Raw genomic sequence first — 19,816 nt, forward strand, 5'->3', positions numbered from 1 at the left:
CTGCCAACAATACCTCTCTACTGATAACCTGAGAATACAAGTTATTTTGAAAGAGTTTATCAGCATTAAAGCTGGTGAGTTCATAAGTATCTTAGTTTCATTTGTTTGTGTAAGTTTGAAGCAAATGTTTGTAACAGTGTAATGTAAAAGTTTGCAAATGTTTGTAAATGTTCTGTAAATGTTTGAACTTCCTAGAAAATCCTATAAGTTCTACTAAAATAAAGTCATCTACCAAGACCCGACTGTTCTGTATGTTTGTTCTTTGTAAATTTATGAGTTTTTCCCAGCTATAACTATCATTATGAAAATATAGTTTACATTATCGTTTATGTGAGAAGATCACAAAGTGAATGTAATATGAAAAATAATGTAGTACTGTGGTATTGTATATAGTAACTATTGTTGTATTTACTACCTTAAATCAATTGTTAATTAAGGTAAAATTTGATATGTTGTAACCATAATTGATTGACAAGTGGAAACACGATGCTGAAATACGTTGAAAAGTTATGACATTTGTCACCCATAGACCTGCAGGTCGCACTGTAGCTAGTAGCAAGGTGTAGGATGGTCAGTCCAGTATAGATCTATACACAAATTCACGCTCTCCCTCTAGGAGACTCTGGTTACAAAACGAGACACACCAGTGATGCCATGCCCCAAAGTAATGACTCACATTTATGTTATAGTATTCTTGTATATGTATAGAATGCTCTTTATGTATAGTGTATTTCATGTTCTCTTAGTATAGTATATAGTATGTACTCTTAGTTTCTCATCATAGTATGTTCTCTTAGTTTCTCATCATAGTAAGTTTGTATTGACTCATGAGTGAACTGACTCATGTATGTTTCTTTGTACTAGCAATAGTGAATAGTATACATCTAAACTATACCTATTATAGTTAACTAATAATATTGTTTGAATGACTTAGTAAGTTTATACACCTTTGCTACCCAAAGGTGTTGGTATTGAGGTAAAACCTTTTGTATCTGAACATATATACACAATATATAACTAAGGATCAAAAGACACTCGGAAAAAAAACAGGGTACTCTAAGTCCACAACCAAACAAGGAACAGGAAATAAAGTGACTTATCAGTCCTAAGTCCTTCCAATCTTATTTATATAACTATATATGTATAGACATTGTTTTATCAATATATAAGTTTAAAAGAGTTTAAAGAAAAGGTTTAACATACAAAAAGAGTTTGATAAAGATGTTTTGAAATAGATGTTTGATAACACAGTTTGAAAGTATAAGAAATCTTTCTGTTTTTTCTAGTTATTAATCACATGTGATTGATATAATAACTACAATGATTTAACTTGTATCCCCCCCCCCCCCCGCCATAAAAGCATTTAAAAGGTAGATTAAGGGGTATTAACTCACCTGTAGTGAGTGGTTTGGATGAACGGGTGGTATAGGATGCTAAGTGTCAAGTGAAGACTTGAGCACACACACGGATCCTATTTAGCATATCATGACACATATATGTATATAATTAGTGTATAAACAACTAATAATAAAAGGTAACACCCTATTAGACTAGGAAACCCTAAGAATGAAGTGCTATAATCACATATGATTGCATACTAGCGGTGTATGGCCACACTAAGGAGTTTACGGCCAAAATGGTATGTCTAAGGGAGTTCACGGCCGTAGGGTTTACGGCCCTATGTGTTTACGACCACTTGAGTTTACGGCCGTAAACTAATGCCATTTAGGGCATATGGGTGTTTTTAAAGGGCTTTCAAGCATTAAGGAAGGGTTCTAGGTTCCATGTTTAGCCTTAGGAGGGTTTAAGGTCACAAATGCACCCTTATCAAGGGTTTACGGCGAAGGCAGATGCTCTTGGCCGTAAACTCTTGTTGTTCTTGGGAAAGGCTTTTTTTAAGGATTAAATCAAGAGCCTTATCTAGATAGCAATTATATAAGAGGATACTTATGATTTTAAAGCTTAGAAGAGTAGATTTCGGCCCAAAAACTAATGTGTTCATGATGTTCTTGAGGATCTTGAAGATCTAGACCCAAAAGATGAAATTCAAGGATGAATTCAAAGGTGATTCAAGAATAAGAGATGTATTAACACATAGATGGAAGAAATCACTTACATTTTTGAGGGTTTTGAAGCAAGATCCTATGATACTTGAGAGAGATTTCGAGTTTCTAGACATGGAAATGGTAAAAGTGAAGAAAAATGGTCAAGCATCATACTTATAGCCTAGACTTTACGGCCACCATGAGTTTACGATCGTAAACTCATGTGTCCTGGCCGTAAACTCCTCATAGAGGGGTTTATGGCTTGTTTGTTGGTTTTGAACTTCAGTTGACCCATTCTAACACTTGATCCTTTGATATACTAGGCATAGAATGCTCAAACAGACTCTAAACAATGCTAAAAGTTAGCAGAAACAAGTCTGACTTTGACTGAATTGAATGGTTGTACAAGATAGAAATTCCGGTTTGTCACATGTTGTGCAGCTCTTGCCTGAGTCCAACCATTGTGGGATTAAATCTTTTAGTCCAAGATTGTTTAAGCCATGCGGTATGTGATTGTATTCATGCAATAGTTAACTGGCACCAATGAAGGGTCGTGTGGCAGTTGGTGGATGGGTAGGTAGTGAGAGGTCGGGAGGCTAGTTATGAGATATTTAGCATTCCTCTACGAGTGAGGATGGATCGCTCGCTATGTTTATCAATATTGTCAGGGTGTTGTGGTGATATTTGAGACAAATATGGGTAGGTGTGAACGGTAGTATAGGCCTGTACTACTGAAAGCACAGGACCCATTCGCGTAGCAAGGAAGTCACAACCCCTAGGGTTTAGTTGGGAGTAGGTTCCCCGTCGCGTATGTGGATTATCTGATATCTTCCTGGTATATGTTCAGTATGGTGATGGCGAATCGATTTGAGGCGGGATCCGGATCAGGATCGGAAGCGAGTGGCCAAGATAGGCCGGTATTGTCCGTCAATCAGATACGGGAGATGATTTCTGTGGAGGTTTCTCAGATTTTGCGAGAAGAATTGTTCGGTTTCTCAGATTTTGCGAGAAGATTTTGCATTCGAACCGTCCCTAGGTTTTGATTTTGTTATGTTTGTGGTCCCTGCCAGATGTAAAAAAGGACTATACTACCCTTTTATATTTTCTTTTTTCATTTATTTGTTCTTTATAATTTAAAGAAAATAGCTTAGTGGGTCCCACCACCCTACTGACCCCACCCTCACTTCCAGACTCCAACAATTAAACCTCACACATCGATTACTTCTCCTTATTTCTTACCCGAATAACACGTGCACCACATTCATAAGAATATTTACAGTAAGATTCAGAAAGAAGGATAATTAAGCAAATCTGGATTCTGGACCCTTGTATCTATCGTGTATTGATGGAAGTTTAAGCAGTGGTGGGTAATCGAGCATGTCTGGACACTTCCCATGTATCAATGGGATCTCCACCATCAACAAGACAACATATCTTTCCCACAACAAATTTAATTTGACGACCTCAACTTATCGGACCCCATCTTCGACCACCTCTTCTCACTAGTCATCGCCCTCATTCTTACCATCTCCCATCGGAGATGAAGATGAACAACTACAATCACATAAAAATCTCAACAAACTTACAAGTTGATGAATCTAGGTATCCAGTGGTGCAGAGGTTTCCAATGTCGGTTTCCAATGGATCCCTAAAGTGTTGTATACGGAAAGGAGAGTTTTCTGGTGATGCAAAGATTGCCGACAAATCTAGGCCTTAGGTAGAGATTGCCGACAAAAAGCTACAGATGGGGAAAAGATTGCCGACATTTTGTGTTCTCTATTTAGGGAAGAGAGGAAGATTGAGAGGAAGAGTTTAGGAGGGGTGTGATTGATTGAACCGATGAATGAGTGGGGGTAAAGAGGTTGCCCATTTCACTTTTTAAAATTGTAAATGTGAATTTTGGATCCGAAGAGTCGAATTCATGGGTCACGTGGTTAGCGAAGAGGGAATTCACGTGGACCCTTCCAAAATCAAAGCCATTGAGAACTGGTCAGCATCGAAGACGCCTACAGAAATTCGTAAACTTCTAGGCCTCGTTGGCTACTATCGTAGGTTCATACAAAACTTCTCTAGGATCGCGAAACCGCTCACTACATTGACCCATAAAGGTGTGGCCTTTGGCTGGGAAGAGAAACAAGAGAAGGTGTTCCAAACACTGAAGCAAGCCTTTTGCACCACACTGATACTATACCTCCCAGAAGGAATAGAAGACTTCATGGCCTATTGTGATGCATCCAACCAAGGACTCGGTTATGTCCTCATGCAACGATTAAAGGTCATCGCCTATGCCTCAAGACAGCTGAAGACGCACGAAGTAAACTACACTACACACGATCTTGAGCTAGGAGCAGTGGTATTTGCTCTGAAGATCTGGAGATACTACCTGTATGGTACGAAAAGCTCTATCTTTACAGACCACAGAAGCCTACAACACATATTCAACCAGAAGGAGCTCAATATGAGACAACAACGGTGGGTCGAGCTACTCAATGACTATGAATGCGAAATTCGTTATCATCCGGGTAAATCCAACGTAGTAGCAGATGCCCTAAGTCAGAAAGAATATTCTGGTCGAAGAGTCAAATCATTGACTATAATTATTCATTCGCATTTGTCCTCACAAATTAAGGATGCTCAACTTGAAGCCTTGAAACCTGAAAATGTGGCGGGTGAATCCCTGCGATGGATGGATAAGAACTTGGAAGTCAAGGGTGGCGGAGCCTTATATCTCATGGATCGGATCTGGACACCGAAGCACGGTGGCTTCAGAGACTTGTTCATGACCAAAGTGCGCAACACTCGATATTCTGTCCACCCAGGTTCAGATAAGATGTATCTAGATCTTAAAAAGTTATACTTGTGGCCTAACATGAAAGCAGAGATTGCTACCTTCATGGGTAAATGCCTTACTTGCGCCAAGGTTAAGGTCGAATACCAGAAACCCTCAGGTTTACTACAGCAACCAGAGATACCGGAATGGAAGTGGGAGTGGATCACCATGGACTTCATAATGAATTTGCCCAGGACAACGGGTGGTATTGATACCATTTGGGTGATCGTTGACAGGTTAACAAAGTCTGCACACTTCCTATCCATCAAAGAGACTGACAAGATGGAGAAGCTCAGAAGAACATATATTAGGGAGATCGTACAACTACATGGTGTTCCTATATCTATTATCTCCGACATAGATAGTAGATTCACCTCAAGGTTCTGGCAGTCGCTACAAAGTTCCCTAGGAACGAGGCTGGACAGGAGTACAGCCTACCATCCACAGCTCGATGGACAAAGTGAGAGAACTATTCAAACCATAGAAGATATGTTGCGAGCCTGTGTGATCGAATTTGGAAAGGAATGGGATACTCATTTACCCCTTGTCGACTTTTCCTACAAGAACAATTATCACAGGAGCATAAAGGTTGCTCCATTTGATGCCCTCTATGGCCGATAGTGCAGATCCCCTATGTGCTAGGTTGAGTTGGGTGACACCTAGTTAGCTAAAGGGCGAGTTCCTGACAGCACTCTCACAGGTCCGGAGATCATTCGAGAAACGACAGACAAGATCATTCAGATTCGTGAACGATTGATAGCCTCTAGAGACCGACAGGAAAGCTACGCAGACAAACAAAGGAAACCTTTGGAATTCCAGGTGGGAGACCGTGTCCTTTTGAAAGTCTCACCCAGGAAGAGCTTGATACGCTTCGGGAAGCATGGAAAGCTAAATAGAAGATACATAGGGCCTTTTGAGATTCTCGCTAGAATCGGCCTTGTAGCTTACAAACTCAACCTACCTTGCGAACATAGTAACGTACATTCTACTTTCCACGTCTCGAACTTGAAAAAGTGTGTATCCGATGAGACTCTTGTAATCCCACTTGACGAGATCAAGATCAACGAGAGCCTCCACTTCGTGGAGGAGCCAATAGAGATCATGAACCGAGAGGTCAAGCAAACGAAGCAAAGTCGTATCCCAATAGTGAAGGTTCGTTGGAATGCCAAGCGAGGACCTGAATTCACTTGGGAGCTCAAGGATCAAATGAAATTGAAATATCCTCAACTTTCCGCTTAGGTATTTATAACTAATTAATTGATTAAAATCTAACTTCGGGACGAAATTCCCTCTAACGGGGGGATGATGTGACAACCCGAAATTTATATCTTGTACAACCGTTCAATTCAGTCAAAGTCATACTTGTTTCTGCTAACTTATAGCACTGTTTAGAGTATGTTTGAGCATTCTATGCCTATTATATCAAAGGATCAAGTGTTAGAATAGGTCAACTGAAGTTCAAAACCAACAAACAAGCCATAAACCCCTCAACAAGGAGTTTATGGCCAGGACACATGAGTTTACGGTCGTAAACTCATGGTGGACGTAAACTCTAGGCTATAAGTATGAAGCTTGTCTATTTTTCTTCACGAATAAGACCGGTGCTCCCCATGGTGAGAAATTTGGTCTAATAAAGGCCTTTCTGAGCAGTTCATTAAGTTGATCGGATAGTTCCTGAATCACAGGTGGTGCTAGACAATAGGGAGATTTGGCTACTGGGGTAGCCCCTCGGGCAGTATTCCTCGATCATGAGCTCCTTCAGAGCTTCCCAGCCCATAGCGTTAGCCACTATAAGATTTAGCGACTTGACATGGCTATTCCACCATGTAAGAGCTCTTTCTGAGAAGGTGCAAGCAGAAAATTTTACTTTGCTTCCTTCTGGACAGGAGCAGATCTCAAAGATCTACTCTGTCTTCTCGAATCATTGCGAGAGGGCACTGATTCCACCAGTCCCGTTAAAGGACCTGGTTTTGCAGTTGCTGAAATCTTTATACGAGCACTCCCTAGAGTCCACTGGAGCTTCGACAATAGTGGGAAGCACATTAGTCCCACTCCCGCTGATATCGGTGTTGGTGAATTGTGCTAGAGCTGTCATAACAGCCGCATTTACTGCAGCTTGGATAGCTTTCGGATTGTATTGTGGAGGAGGCGGTGGTGGTGGAGTTGAAGTTATCAGAGGATCGCGTCTCAATGATCGACGCGGAGGCATCTTTTAACTAAAAGTTTATAAAGATGAAGATAATAGTAAGAATCGATTGTAAGTATAATGAGAGTGATCCATGGGCTAAATCGCCATAGCCCGACAATTGAATGAGTGTATGATTGAAATAAAGATATAACTGTAAGAATGGGAAAACACAAGAGCAAAGATTTTCTAACATATTGGATAACTGCCAATAATTTTGGTATTAACTATGTAATATGTTCGGAAAAATGACCTAACAATAGGTCTTACATCAAACCATATAGGGAAGATGTTGAGAGTTTAGAAGTCTAGTTAAAGTACTTGAAAGACAGGAAAATTTTACAGACAAGTGCTCCACAGTGCACAGATAAGAAAGGCTATTCCTTTAACCAAAAGAAAAGATGAGTCAAACATCTTCTACCGACAACGGCTACTCCTTCGGTGAACCCTCATTTCTGCCAGAAGACGTACTACATCTTGAAGATGTCGCTCATGAGCTCTTTGACCTACTCGAAGTTCTATGACTTCAGCTCGGGATGCAGCTAGTTGCTGTTGTAGAGCCTCATTGGCTCTCCTAGTCCCTTCCATAGCCTCTTCGAGATGGCGAATATGGACCGTGTTAATGCCCAAATTGGCGTCAACTTCCATAACTCGGTCGATGGCTGCCCGACCTTGCTCATCATTCTGAGCAATCATGCGGACCATATTGGGCAGGACACAATCGACTGAGCCTCCCTCACTTAGATTGTAAAAGCTTCGGTCAACAATGTAGGGTAAAGGTTAACCATGTTCATGACTCCTTCAGTTCAAGTTTGTTGCCCACAGAGGTGTGGGACCTTAAAATGCTGGTCGGGGGTTGAGGTTTGGGATTGGTGCTTCTTGACGAAGGTTGTTGACTTCTGGTTCGGAGTCAGAACGTTTGGAGAAGTTTTCTGCAAGATCCTCATCCAAAGGGATTTGATGATCCTCTTCTAGCTCTGCCTCAATCCATCCGGCATTTCCTTGGTTTGGGAAGTACGTATCGCCAGGAGGATTGAATCCAGCCATGATATCTACGCGAGAAAAGGGGTATAAGAATCTTATATAAATAGACATACTACTTAAGATAATTATAAGATGATCCTTAACAGTTACCTCAATACTTGCATAGTGCATACCAGTTATATAAAATCAAAACAGGATATACCTTCGAATAGGTAACACTAACTCCAAATCCACAACCAAACAAGGAACATGAAGTAAAGCAAAGGTCACAGGCTCTAAGTCTATGACACCTTAGTCACATATAACCTTAGTGTATCCACTTAGCAACTATTGACCTGCTAGTAAAGACCTTTTTAGTTCTCAAATAAGTAATTATAGTAACACAAAATACTCTTATAGTATTTTAGCTTCATGTTTTGCTCTTATGTTTTCATTGTAGTAGTGTTGGTAAGTTTTTGTCACACCCCAAAACCGGAACGGCAGAAACGTTCAGGGGTAGAGGACGTCATGTACAGTATCACAACAGAGAATAATAGTAAACAAGTAAACAACATCATCCATTGCATTAATAATACAATTTTAATTCAAGTGTGTTCTGTGGTTTATAAGACACCAAAATATGAATCAAAATAAAAGATGAGTCTTGTATGTGCTCCATCTTCTCAAAAGCTGGCATCGGTACCTGTCTACTGAAGACCTAAGAATATAAGTTATTTTGAAAGAGTTTATCAGCATTAAAGCTGTGAGTTCTTAAGCATTTTAGTGTCATTATTTGTATGAAAACATTTGTAAGTGTTTGAATGTAAAAGCTTGTAAATGTTGGTAGTAAAGTTGTAAGTGTTTTCTAGTAGAAAAATGTTCGTTGTAAATGTTTGTAAAATTGTTTGTAAAATGTTCATATCATCCTAGAAAATCCCATATTTTCTACTAAAACTGTAGTGTTTTACCAAGATCAAATGTTTGGTTTGTTTGTAAGAGTATGTATTTTTCCCAAGTCTAACTATCAATATCAAAATATAGTTTGTACATTATCGTTTATCTAGAAAACATTTCAAGGCAAATGTATTAGGGAAAATATTATAGAACCGTAATTTTGTATATGTAAACTAACTTAATATTGCTTACCTTAAAGCCAGTGAATTATAAGGTAAGGTGAGATTTGTAACCATACTGATTGACGGTTGAAGAAACACGACGATGAAAGACGTCAAACATAAATGTGACATTTGTCACCCCATCGGATTGGTCGGCCTAGGACTGTAGCTAACAGTCAGGGTGCGGGATAGTCTGTCCCGTATAGATCTATACACACAATGCCCGCTCTCCCTCTAGGAGACTCTGGTTACCAACATGACAACAGTGGAATCCGCGTCATGTAGAAGTAAATCTCATATTCTAATTGTTATGTTCGTGTATGTTCCTTCTGTTTACTTGTAAATGTATATGTATATGTTCTCTTCTTGGTATATGTATATGTATATGTTCTCTTCTTTGTATTTTTATATGTATATGTTCTTGTTTAATCCTCACAATAGTACGTTCTGACTCATGTATGAACTGACTCTTTGTATGTTTCATAGTATTTAGCATTACTGAGTAGTATCTTCCTAAACTATACCTATTATAGTTTATTAGTAGAATTGCTTGTATAAGTGAATGTATTGAACTGAGATAAAAGCTATTATATCTTATACATATATACATAATATATAACTAAGGATCAAACGACGCTCAGACAAACAATAGGGTACTCCAAGTCCACAACCAAACAAGGAACAAGAAATAGAGTGTATTATCAGTCCTGAGTCCTTCAAACCTTACTTATATAACTATATGTGCATTAGACATGGTTTTGACAATATATAAGTTTAAAAGAATTGAAAGTAATGATTTGTTAAATAATAATATGTTTTATCAAGGGTTTAACATGTAAAAACGTTTGATAATCATTTTGAAGTAGTTTTGTTGACAAAACAGTAAAAAGTATAGTAAATCCATTGTTTGCTAGTTATTAATCACATTTTATTGATATAATAACTAGTATGATTCAACTTGTATCCCCCCCCCCATAAAAGCATTTAAAAACATTTAAAAGGTTGATTAGGGGTATGAACTCACTTGTAGTGAGTGGTTTGGATGGAAGTGTTGGACAAGGTGCTAGGTGTCAAGTGAAAACTTAAACACACACAATGATCCTATTAACATATAAAGACATATATATGTATCTAATTAGTGATTATAACACTAATAAAGTAAGTATAAACACCCTAAATAGTGGAAAACACTTTGGTTTAATTGTTAGAAGGTCGTAGGGTTGCATCAAAGGGGTGTAAGGCCTTTCTTTGGAGTTCACGGCCCAAGGACCAACTCCCATGGAGTTTACGGCCTAGGTTTTATGGTCCTAGTGGGTTTACGGCCGTAAACCCATGGTAACCCCCACCAGTTCATATATTAAGGTCCTTATCTCATATATGATGGGTTCTAGTCCAATTACCAAGCCCTAAGAAGGAGTTTAGGGCAACTTTGCACCCTTTAATAGAGTTTACGGCCTTGGGAGATGCCCTGGCCGTAAACCCCTTCCATTCCAGCTTTCTTGATGATTCTAAGGTGTAAACTATTTGATTCTAGTATATAACAAGCTAAGACAAGAGTACTTACAATATAGAAGCTTGTTTGGGTATTTAAGGTCCAGGAACACTAGTGTGTGTTCTTGGTGTTCTTGGTGAAATGAAGAACACTTGAAGATCTATGAAAAAGAGAAGATTTCATGGATGAAATCATGTATAACTACTAGATGAATTGTTATAACAACAAATCAAGAGAAGAAACACTTACATTTTTGGAAGATTGGAAGAAAGATGTTATGATACTTGAGAGAGAATTGTTGATGTTCTTGAGCTTGGAAGTGAGAAATGAGGGAAATGAGGAGTAAACTCATGCTTTAAGCATGAGTTCACTGCTACAAGGGAGTTCACGGCCCAAACTCCTCATGTTTGGCTGTGAACACCTCATTAAGGAGTTAGTTGTTTTATTTGTTACACAATAATTCTAGAAATAGTTCCTTTTATTTCTTCTCTTGAAGAATTTATATTAAAAACACCCAAACGGACTTTAAACCGGCTAAAAATTAGCAGAAATGTGTTTGAATTTTATTTGAAGTGCTTGACTGTAGGTTTTGTACAAATGGAAATTTCGGGTTGTCATAGTTTTTATACTTGTTACAACCTCACAACCATTCTTGGGCATATGCTAATCACTTCTTGGACCAACATAGTAGATCAGGCAATGTCATTCCCAGAACTGACCATACATCCCCAAACCTATTTGTGATGCTCAACAATCGTAATACTATTGCTCTATCCTAGTGACAGTGATTTTAGTATGAATGCAGGTATGTATACTTAGTTAAATATTTCACTATTTAAAAGTATAAACTCTTGGTCAGAGTATTTTAAAATCCCGTTGTGTTTATAGTTTGTATATCTTTTATGGTTTGATATACTCAATTCACTATAAACAATGCTCTGGTACTAATCTGTCACACCCCAAAACAGGAACGACGGAAGCGTTCTGGGGCGAAGGACGTCATGTACAGTATCACAACAATGCATAATATTAAACAAGCAACAACATCATCCATTGCATTAATAGTATAATTCAATACACGTGTTCTGTGTATAGTTTATAAGACACCAAAAATGAATAATCAAAAATAAAGACGAGTCTGGAAGCTGCTCCGTCTTCACAAAATATACCATCGGTACCTGTCTACTGATGACCTGAGAATACAAGTTATTTTGAAAGAGTTTATCAGCATTAAAGTTGGTGAGTTCATAAGTATTTTAGTGTCATTTGTTTATGTAAGTTTGAAGCAAATGTTTGTAACAGTGTAATGTAAAAGTTTGAAAATGTTTGTAATGTTTTGTAAATGTTTGAACTTCATAGAAAATCCTATATTTTCTACTAAAATGCAATCTTCTACCAAGACCCAACTGTTCTGTATGTTTGTTCTTTGTAAAAGTATGAGTTTTTCCCAGCTATAACTATCATTATCAAAATATAGTTTACATTATCGTTTATGTGAGAAGATCACAAAGTGAATGTAATATGAAAAATAATGTAGTACCGTGGTATTGTATACAGTAACTACTGTTGTATTTACTACCTTAAATCAATTGTTAATTAAGGTAAAATGTGATATGTTGTAACCATACTTGATTGACAAGTGGAAACACGACGCTGAAATACGTTGAAAAGTTAAGTCATTTGTCACCCGTAGACCTGCAGGTCCCACTGTAGCTAGCAGCAAGGTGTAGGATGGTCAGTCCAGTATAGATCTATACACAAATTCATGCTCTCCCTCCAGGAGACTCTGGTTACAAAACGAGACACAGCAGTTGTCACACCCCAAAACCGGAACGGCGGAAACGTTCGGGGGTGGAGGACGTCATATGTAGTATCAAAAAAATTGAATAATAGTAAATCGAAGAAACAACATTATTTAATATATATGTAAGGTGTTTACATTGAGATCAAAACATTACATGTGGTTATAGTATATTAATATCAACAGGTAAGACGAGAAACTACTGCTCCGTCTTCTCGAACTCCGGTTGGATACCTGTCTTAATATAATCATGAGTATACAAGTATTTTGAAAGCGAGTATCAGCTATAAAGCTGGTGAGTGCATAAGATTTAGTTTTAAAGTTAGAAACTTCTTTGACATTTAAACAAGTTTGAAAGACTGACAAGAAAACCATATGTTTCCTTAAAAGTAAAGTAATATTGAAACAATTTCTTCTATAATCATTTAGTTTATACTAATTGCATATAATCAATACGAGATGGATAGTCGGTTGTGTGATTCGGCCGCACCCCCACATCCAAACAAGGAAAAGGAAAGTAAAACTGGGTTCAAACAATCTCCAATCTATCTGGTCTTCATTATATATAACCTTACGTATAAACTGAAGGATTATAGTTATAATTAAAAGTAATCTATGATATACGGATTCTAACTAAGTGGTGAGTTATTATCCATGGAAACCTAGCTTATACACGTTATGATATAATCAAGATTTGGCGGATAATAAAATGTATGGGTCTACCCTAGTTTCACACATTATGATATTATCAAACTGTGGTTTTATCCCCTAAAACCGTTATACTGAAGGATGGCATATTGTGATATGGAATAGTTAACTTGTAACCCTCCAAAAATACGACTTAATGAATGTATAAATATGCTATAGAGTAGCATATTTAGTTTTATATCGCATAATACCATTCCTGTATTGGATATTATGCTATTAAAATAGCAAGTTTAGTCTCAGTTCATAGTATAATAGATATACTACAAAAAGACTATAGTACGATTGTATGTTCTTCTGAATAGCGCTTTGAAAAGACTGTCTCGTGATTCACATAGTCCATACTTACTATATATAACCAGAAAAGGGCAGACAATTGAATATGCGATGTTGTCGGACCCCCACATCCAAACAAGGAAAAGGAAAGCAAAATAGAGTTCACATATTCAACCGTCTATCAGTTTCTCATTGAACATAACTTTTGGGTATATAATAGGCAACCACAAAAACTACTACCTATGTTCATTTTATTTTAGGGTGTTGGTACTATGTGCATGTACCCACCTATGTTTGGTGTCGTGGTACAATGCTCGCATACCCATGTTAACTGAAGGTATGGTACCGTGCCCGGGTACCCCTTTTATACGTGTGGTACATTGAAAGATGTACCTTTTAAAGTTCCTTAAGTTTAGTTCGTATTATAATTCATACTTTCTGAATAGATAACTAACAAGTATTATATCTCTATGTACGGCTATGACTTCTATGAACTACCAAGTGAAACGTATTGAACTACCAAGTAATGAACATTGAGTATCTAACTATACCCTTTATAGTTACTAGTAAGTTCTTTGTATCTAACTGACTGAATTGAACTGAAAGAATACCATTTCTACCCAAGGTACTAAACCGACTTCTAGAACTTTTATATCTACATACATATACATGATATATTAATATTTAAACGACATTCGGACAAACAACCTTACTCTAACCCACATCCAAACAAGGAAAAGGATTTAAAGTTGGTAGTCAGTCCTAAGTCCCGTAAACATTACTTGTATAACTATATTTATATAGACATCTAATATACAAAAATATAAATTAAAAAGATTTGATAAAACATTTAAAAGCATTTTCTAATTTTTAATAAAAGAGTTTTATTTATAATTAAATCATTTTGATGACTTGATGTCATTTAAAACATTTAAAGAATTTTATTTATAATAAACACAATTTCTTGTGTTTAGACTTGTATTCCCCCCCCCCCCCCCTCCCTCCCCCTTAAAACAGTGAAAAGTGACAAAATGTAGGGGTATGAACTCACCTTATGTTTGGTGATCCAAATGGTTCAAGTAAGGATTGAGCAGTTCCACCAATGATGTCCCGATACACAAATGAGTCCTAATGACATATATTGGCATGAACATAGTGTTTATAAGCAACTATATGAAAGGAAACACCTTATGGGACTAGGAAACACCTTGACCAAGTGTTGGAATCACATGTGATTCATCAAAGGAGAGTAGGATGACACTCACATGAGTTTACGGCCATGGTTTTACGGCCCAAGGGATTTTACGACCGTAAACTCATGGTCACTCATGTATATGTGTAAGTTTGAAGGCTACGGAAGCTTTAGGGACTTTTGCTATACACTAGTATGAGAAATACCACTTCTATTGAGGCTTTTGATGAGTTTACAGCCCAAAGGAGTTTACAGTCATAAACTCATGGTCATTTATGTTTATGAGGGTAGTTTAAGGTCCTACAATCATCAAGGAAGGGTTATGGGTCACAAACCTTGCATCTAGGAGGGTTGATGGCCAAATGGCACCCTTTAAGTGGTTTACGGCCATGGGAGATGGCTTGGCCGTAAACTCCTTTTTTCCTTATGTTCTTGATGTTTTCAAGTCTCTAAGCATGATTCCTAACTTTGAAAAATCTACCCAAACATCTAGACAAGGAAAAGGAGTCAAAGTGGAATCATCAATTCTAAGCCTGTAGAATCTTAATTACGTACTACTCTTATATATAAATTTGATAGTATTAGATAAATTGCATAAATTTTTAGGGTCTTTGTTGGTGAACTTGACTTTATGTGCGAGTAGTATTCCTGGAAACTCTGTTGGCAGTACTTGAGCAAAGTTACAGAAAATTTGGTGCTCCTGACATGACTACTTTGTTGGAGGTTTTTGTTGGTTTCCTTGATTGTCATTACAGTTCGAAGTGTCGACTTCGTTTTCATTTTCTTTTGTGTTGTTAGGGTTGAATTGCACCATGACAGCTGCCACTGCAGCCGTTATAGCGGCTTGGAACGTAGCGGAGTCTATGTGTAGGATCAGGGTTTCGTCGGTTGGTTGATCAAATTATTCTTCTAAGCGAGGTAGTGGGTAACGATTCTTAATGGTAAGCTTGTTCAGTTCTCGATAGTTGATGTACATGCGAAACGATCCATCTTTCTTATTGACTAACAAGACATGTGCTCCTTATGGGGAGAAGCTTTGTCTAATAAATCTTTTACTGAGAGGTTCGTTAAGTTGACTGGAGCGTTCCTGCATCTCTGTTGGAGCTGGACGCTAAGGCGATTTAGTTATAGGGGTAGTTCCTAGAATTAAGTCAATTCGAAACTCGACTTGACGTTGTGGTGGTAATCCTGATTGTTCTTCTGGAAAGATGTCAGGAAGGTCGCGTACTTCTGGGATATTATTTGGTGTTCTTCGCTTTAAGTCTAAAAACTATTGGGTAGGTTAGAAGGGCATGGTACCCCTCGCATGGGTACTTCTGAAGGGTTTTTCGTTATGGGTTGGAAAATTTTCATCTGACGGTTGTTTAAGGGAAGAGTTCTTTTCATCTAGCACATAAACTTTGCATGGTAAGAACCAAGCCAAACCATGTCGGATGATGATGTCGTAACTCCTTGATGATTTTAATATTGGTATGGAAGAAGAAATGATTACTAGGATGAAGAACTAACCTTGGTATTAATATTACGAGCCCTATTGTATTAACAATTACAAGTACAAACTAAACGAGGGTTCTGATAATTTGAAATAATGAACTTTCGTGAAGTAATCCCTACTAGGTTTTTCTATTATCGTCTGGTGTGTGCAAGAAGGTATAACTATAACGTAACGTATAAAATTATGTAAGAACTCAAGGGTCTAATTAATGAGGTTTTAGATACGTACCAAAAATTTCCTAACAGAGCTCCTTGTTATGTTTTCATGTTCCGTTGTTACACTCCCCCCGTTCCCCGTCATTCCTCTTTTTTGGGCAGTCCCTCTTGAAGTGTCCTATTTCACCACAAAGGTGGCATATTAGACTGGCGCCCACATTGGTGTTTGAAGTGATGATCTCGAGTGGGGTCCTACAGAAACGGGTCGTGTGCCCCTTTTTGTTGCATCTATTGCAATGCAGCACTCGACAGACTCCATAATGATGGTAGTTGACTTACTGCAATGTGGGAGGTTTCCTAGGTACAGTGTGGTCGGTGTTGGGATAGCAGGGCTGATGGGGATATTGACTGCCCCAACTTAATGCCCTTCTGAAGGTCCTTGAGTTGAACTGCTCCCTTTCTCATTCTCGAACTTTCGTTTTAGGATATTAGGTTTGAGGTCTCGAGTGTTTTTTACAAACAGACACTCGTTGTTGTACTTGGTTATCACCGTGAGTAGGGTTGTCGATAACATTACCATTAACATTTGTGTTGTTAGCATTTAGGTGGGTCATGACAGCTGCTACGGCAGCTGTGACCGCAGCTTGAAAAGTAGCCAAATCTATATGAAGAGTTGGTGCTTTTCCAGCGGTTTCGTTTCTTTTCTTCGGAGGCATGATTCTGTTATACGATAAGAAAATGAGTTAGTGAGCGATTATGGTTGGCTCTAGATGTATTCTGATCATTCATGTGAATGTAAGTTTTTCGTTTTGTTATACTGCTCTCAATGGTTCGACCTACATCCCTATGATGCAGTCCTGGTAAAGAGTAGAAGTAAGTTTCTAAAATGGTTACGAGACGAGTTTTTATCCAACTAAATCATCTTTGGTTGGAGGTATAATGTTTCCCACTTCGAAAAGATTTGAAAGGTGATATATTACGGAGTCTACACCAGATAGACTTATGAGTTTGAGAATTATTCACTCTTGACTGGAATTCCGTGATCCGATATATTGCTATAAACCATAATGGAAAGACGATAAGCTTAAAAACCTAACGCGAGAAATGTAACCACTAAATCACAAGGTGGCATTAGCAGTCGTTACTATGACGAAGGGGTATTCAAGCACTTCGCATAGAACACGCATGCTTTTCCCCTTGTATCTATGATTTAATCTGAGCGGTAATGGTTCATTCTCCCTTGGTATCTACATGGTGTCCTTCTCCTCTGTAGGTACATGGAATTTCTGTGTCGTCTTACTTCCGATTCTAAGACTGATCCCCATTACTTCATTACAGAGAGTTCAAATCCCAGAAGTTCACGCATACATTTCCTCGGTGTCTTTAAAAAGGTAACGGCATGTTGTGGTTTCTATAGTTTCTTCTTGGTTGCGAATACAGACGATGTTAATTTCAGAGGCAACATCTATCAACTATAAGTTTGCAAAGATGGAGATAATGATAAGAATTCAAGAGTGAGAATAATGAAAGTGATCCATAAACTCAATCACCATAACTCAACCATTAAATGAGAGTGTGATTTTGGTAGAGTTATAACAATAGAAGGATGAAAGTATTTTGACAAAGATTTTCCTAGGAGATTAGATGTTTGCCGATGTCATTGATAGAAAAGATGTGATAAGTTTAGGAAAATTGACCTTGGAGCAGGTCTTACATAACACCAGAATTGAGAAAATTTTGACATCATTTAGACCCACGAATTGTGTACTCATAATCCGTTGGGTTCACATACATAAAGGAAAAGTGTACTGTTTGGAGTACATACAAAGGTTATACCATAAACCAAAAGAAAGAGCGGTAGGGTGTCTTCTACTTGTGATGGGAACTGCTTAGTTGAGCCTTTGGTTCTGTCAACTGAGCTCCATCTCGCGCATACGACTTTCATACATTGCCTGGTGTGCTCGAAGTTTTCTGACTACAGTTTGAGCTGAAGTTAGATCTCTCTGCAGGGCTTCATTGTGATTTATGGTTCTCCTATGTGCTTATTCTAACTGTCGGATGCGAACTGTATTGACTCCGGTGTTCTCATCATTCTCAACGATTTGTTAGATAGCCGCCCTTCCTTTCTCCTCGTTGCGAGCAACCCTGCGAACCAGAACAGGCAGGATTATGTCTGCTGAGCCTCCCTCGCTCAGATTGTAGAAGCTTCGGTCTCCGTTGTAGGGTAAGGATTGACCTTGCTCATGACTCCATCTGTTCAAGTTTGCTACCCACAGGGGTGTGGGGCCTTGAAATCTTGGTCGAAGGTTAGGATTTGGGATAGGAGCCACCACGGGTAGATTATTGACTTCTGGCTCGGAGTCAGAATCTTCTGGGAAATTTTCTGTGAAATCGTCATCCAATGGAATTGCATGATTCTCTTCTGGCTCTACATCGGTCCATCCACCATTACCTTGGTTGGTAAAGTACGGGTCTCCAGGGAGATGGGATCCAGCCATGAAATCTAAGCGAGGAAAGGGATGTAAGAAACATCTAATAGACGTACTACTTAGATAATTTTAGGATGATCCTTACTGGTTACTTCAATACTTGCGTAGTGCATACCAACCATGTGTAACCAAGACAGAATAGACCTTCAAATAATAACTATAAGTCCACAACCAAACATGGAACAGGAAGTAAAGCAAAGATCACAGATTCTGAGTCTATCACACCCTAGTCACATATAACCTTAGTGTATCCACTCAATAACTATTGACCTACTAATAAAGACCTTTATGTTCTTAAATAAGTAATTATAGAAACACAAAATACTCCTATAATATTTTAAATTTGTAAGTTTGATTCTAGTTTTTTGTTTGGTAAGTTTTTGACTTGTTACTCACTATGACTATTCCCCGACATACGTTGGTCGTATCTCGGATAAATATAATGGATCAGGCTATATTCATCCTAGATCGGATTACATATTGTGAGGCCTAATCATAGTGTCCAACTTTTCTTAATATTTTTGTATAGTTTTGACTAGGATACTAGACAGTTGCATGCATGCACTTATATTTTTATAAAACTAACATTTTAATTTATTAAAAGTATAGTTTGTGAAAAAAGTTTTGTCAGAGAGTTTTAGACCTTTGCATTTATAGATTGTACATCTTATGCGGTTCGATATACTTAGTTCACTATAAACAATGCTCTGATACTAATCTATCACACCCCCAAACCAGAATGGCGGAAACATTCGGAGGTGGATGACTTCATGTAGTATCATAACAGTTGAGTATTTGTAAAGAAAGTAAAACACAACGATCATAAATATAATTTAAAAGTTACATTGATGAATGTAATACATGTTTCAAAAGAGATTACAATATGATGATTTAATAAGTTTTGAAACTGACGCCTTAGCGTCCCTTCCCCAAAAGTTGGTGTTTACCTGTATTACTGAATCCCTGAGAAATACAAGTAGTTTCGAAAAAGTGTCAGCATTTAAGTTAGTGAGTTCATAAGCATTTTTGTATAGGAATGGCATGCCTTTTAGTATAAAGAAATTCGAGTTTGT

The sequence above is a fragment of the Lactuca sativa genome, chromosome 1 (genome assembly GCF_002870075.4).
Source record: "Lactuca sativa cultivar Salinas chromosome 1, Lsat_Salinas_v11, whole genome shotgun sequence".
NCBI classification, from domain to species: Eukaryota; Viridiplantae; Streptophyta; class Magnoliopsida; order Asterales; family Asteraceae; genus Lactuca; species Lactuca sativa.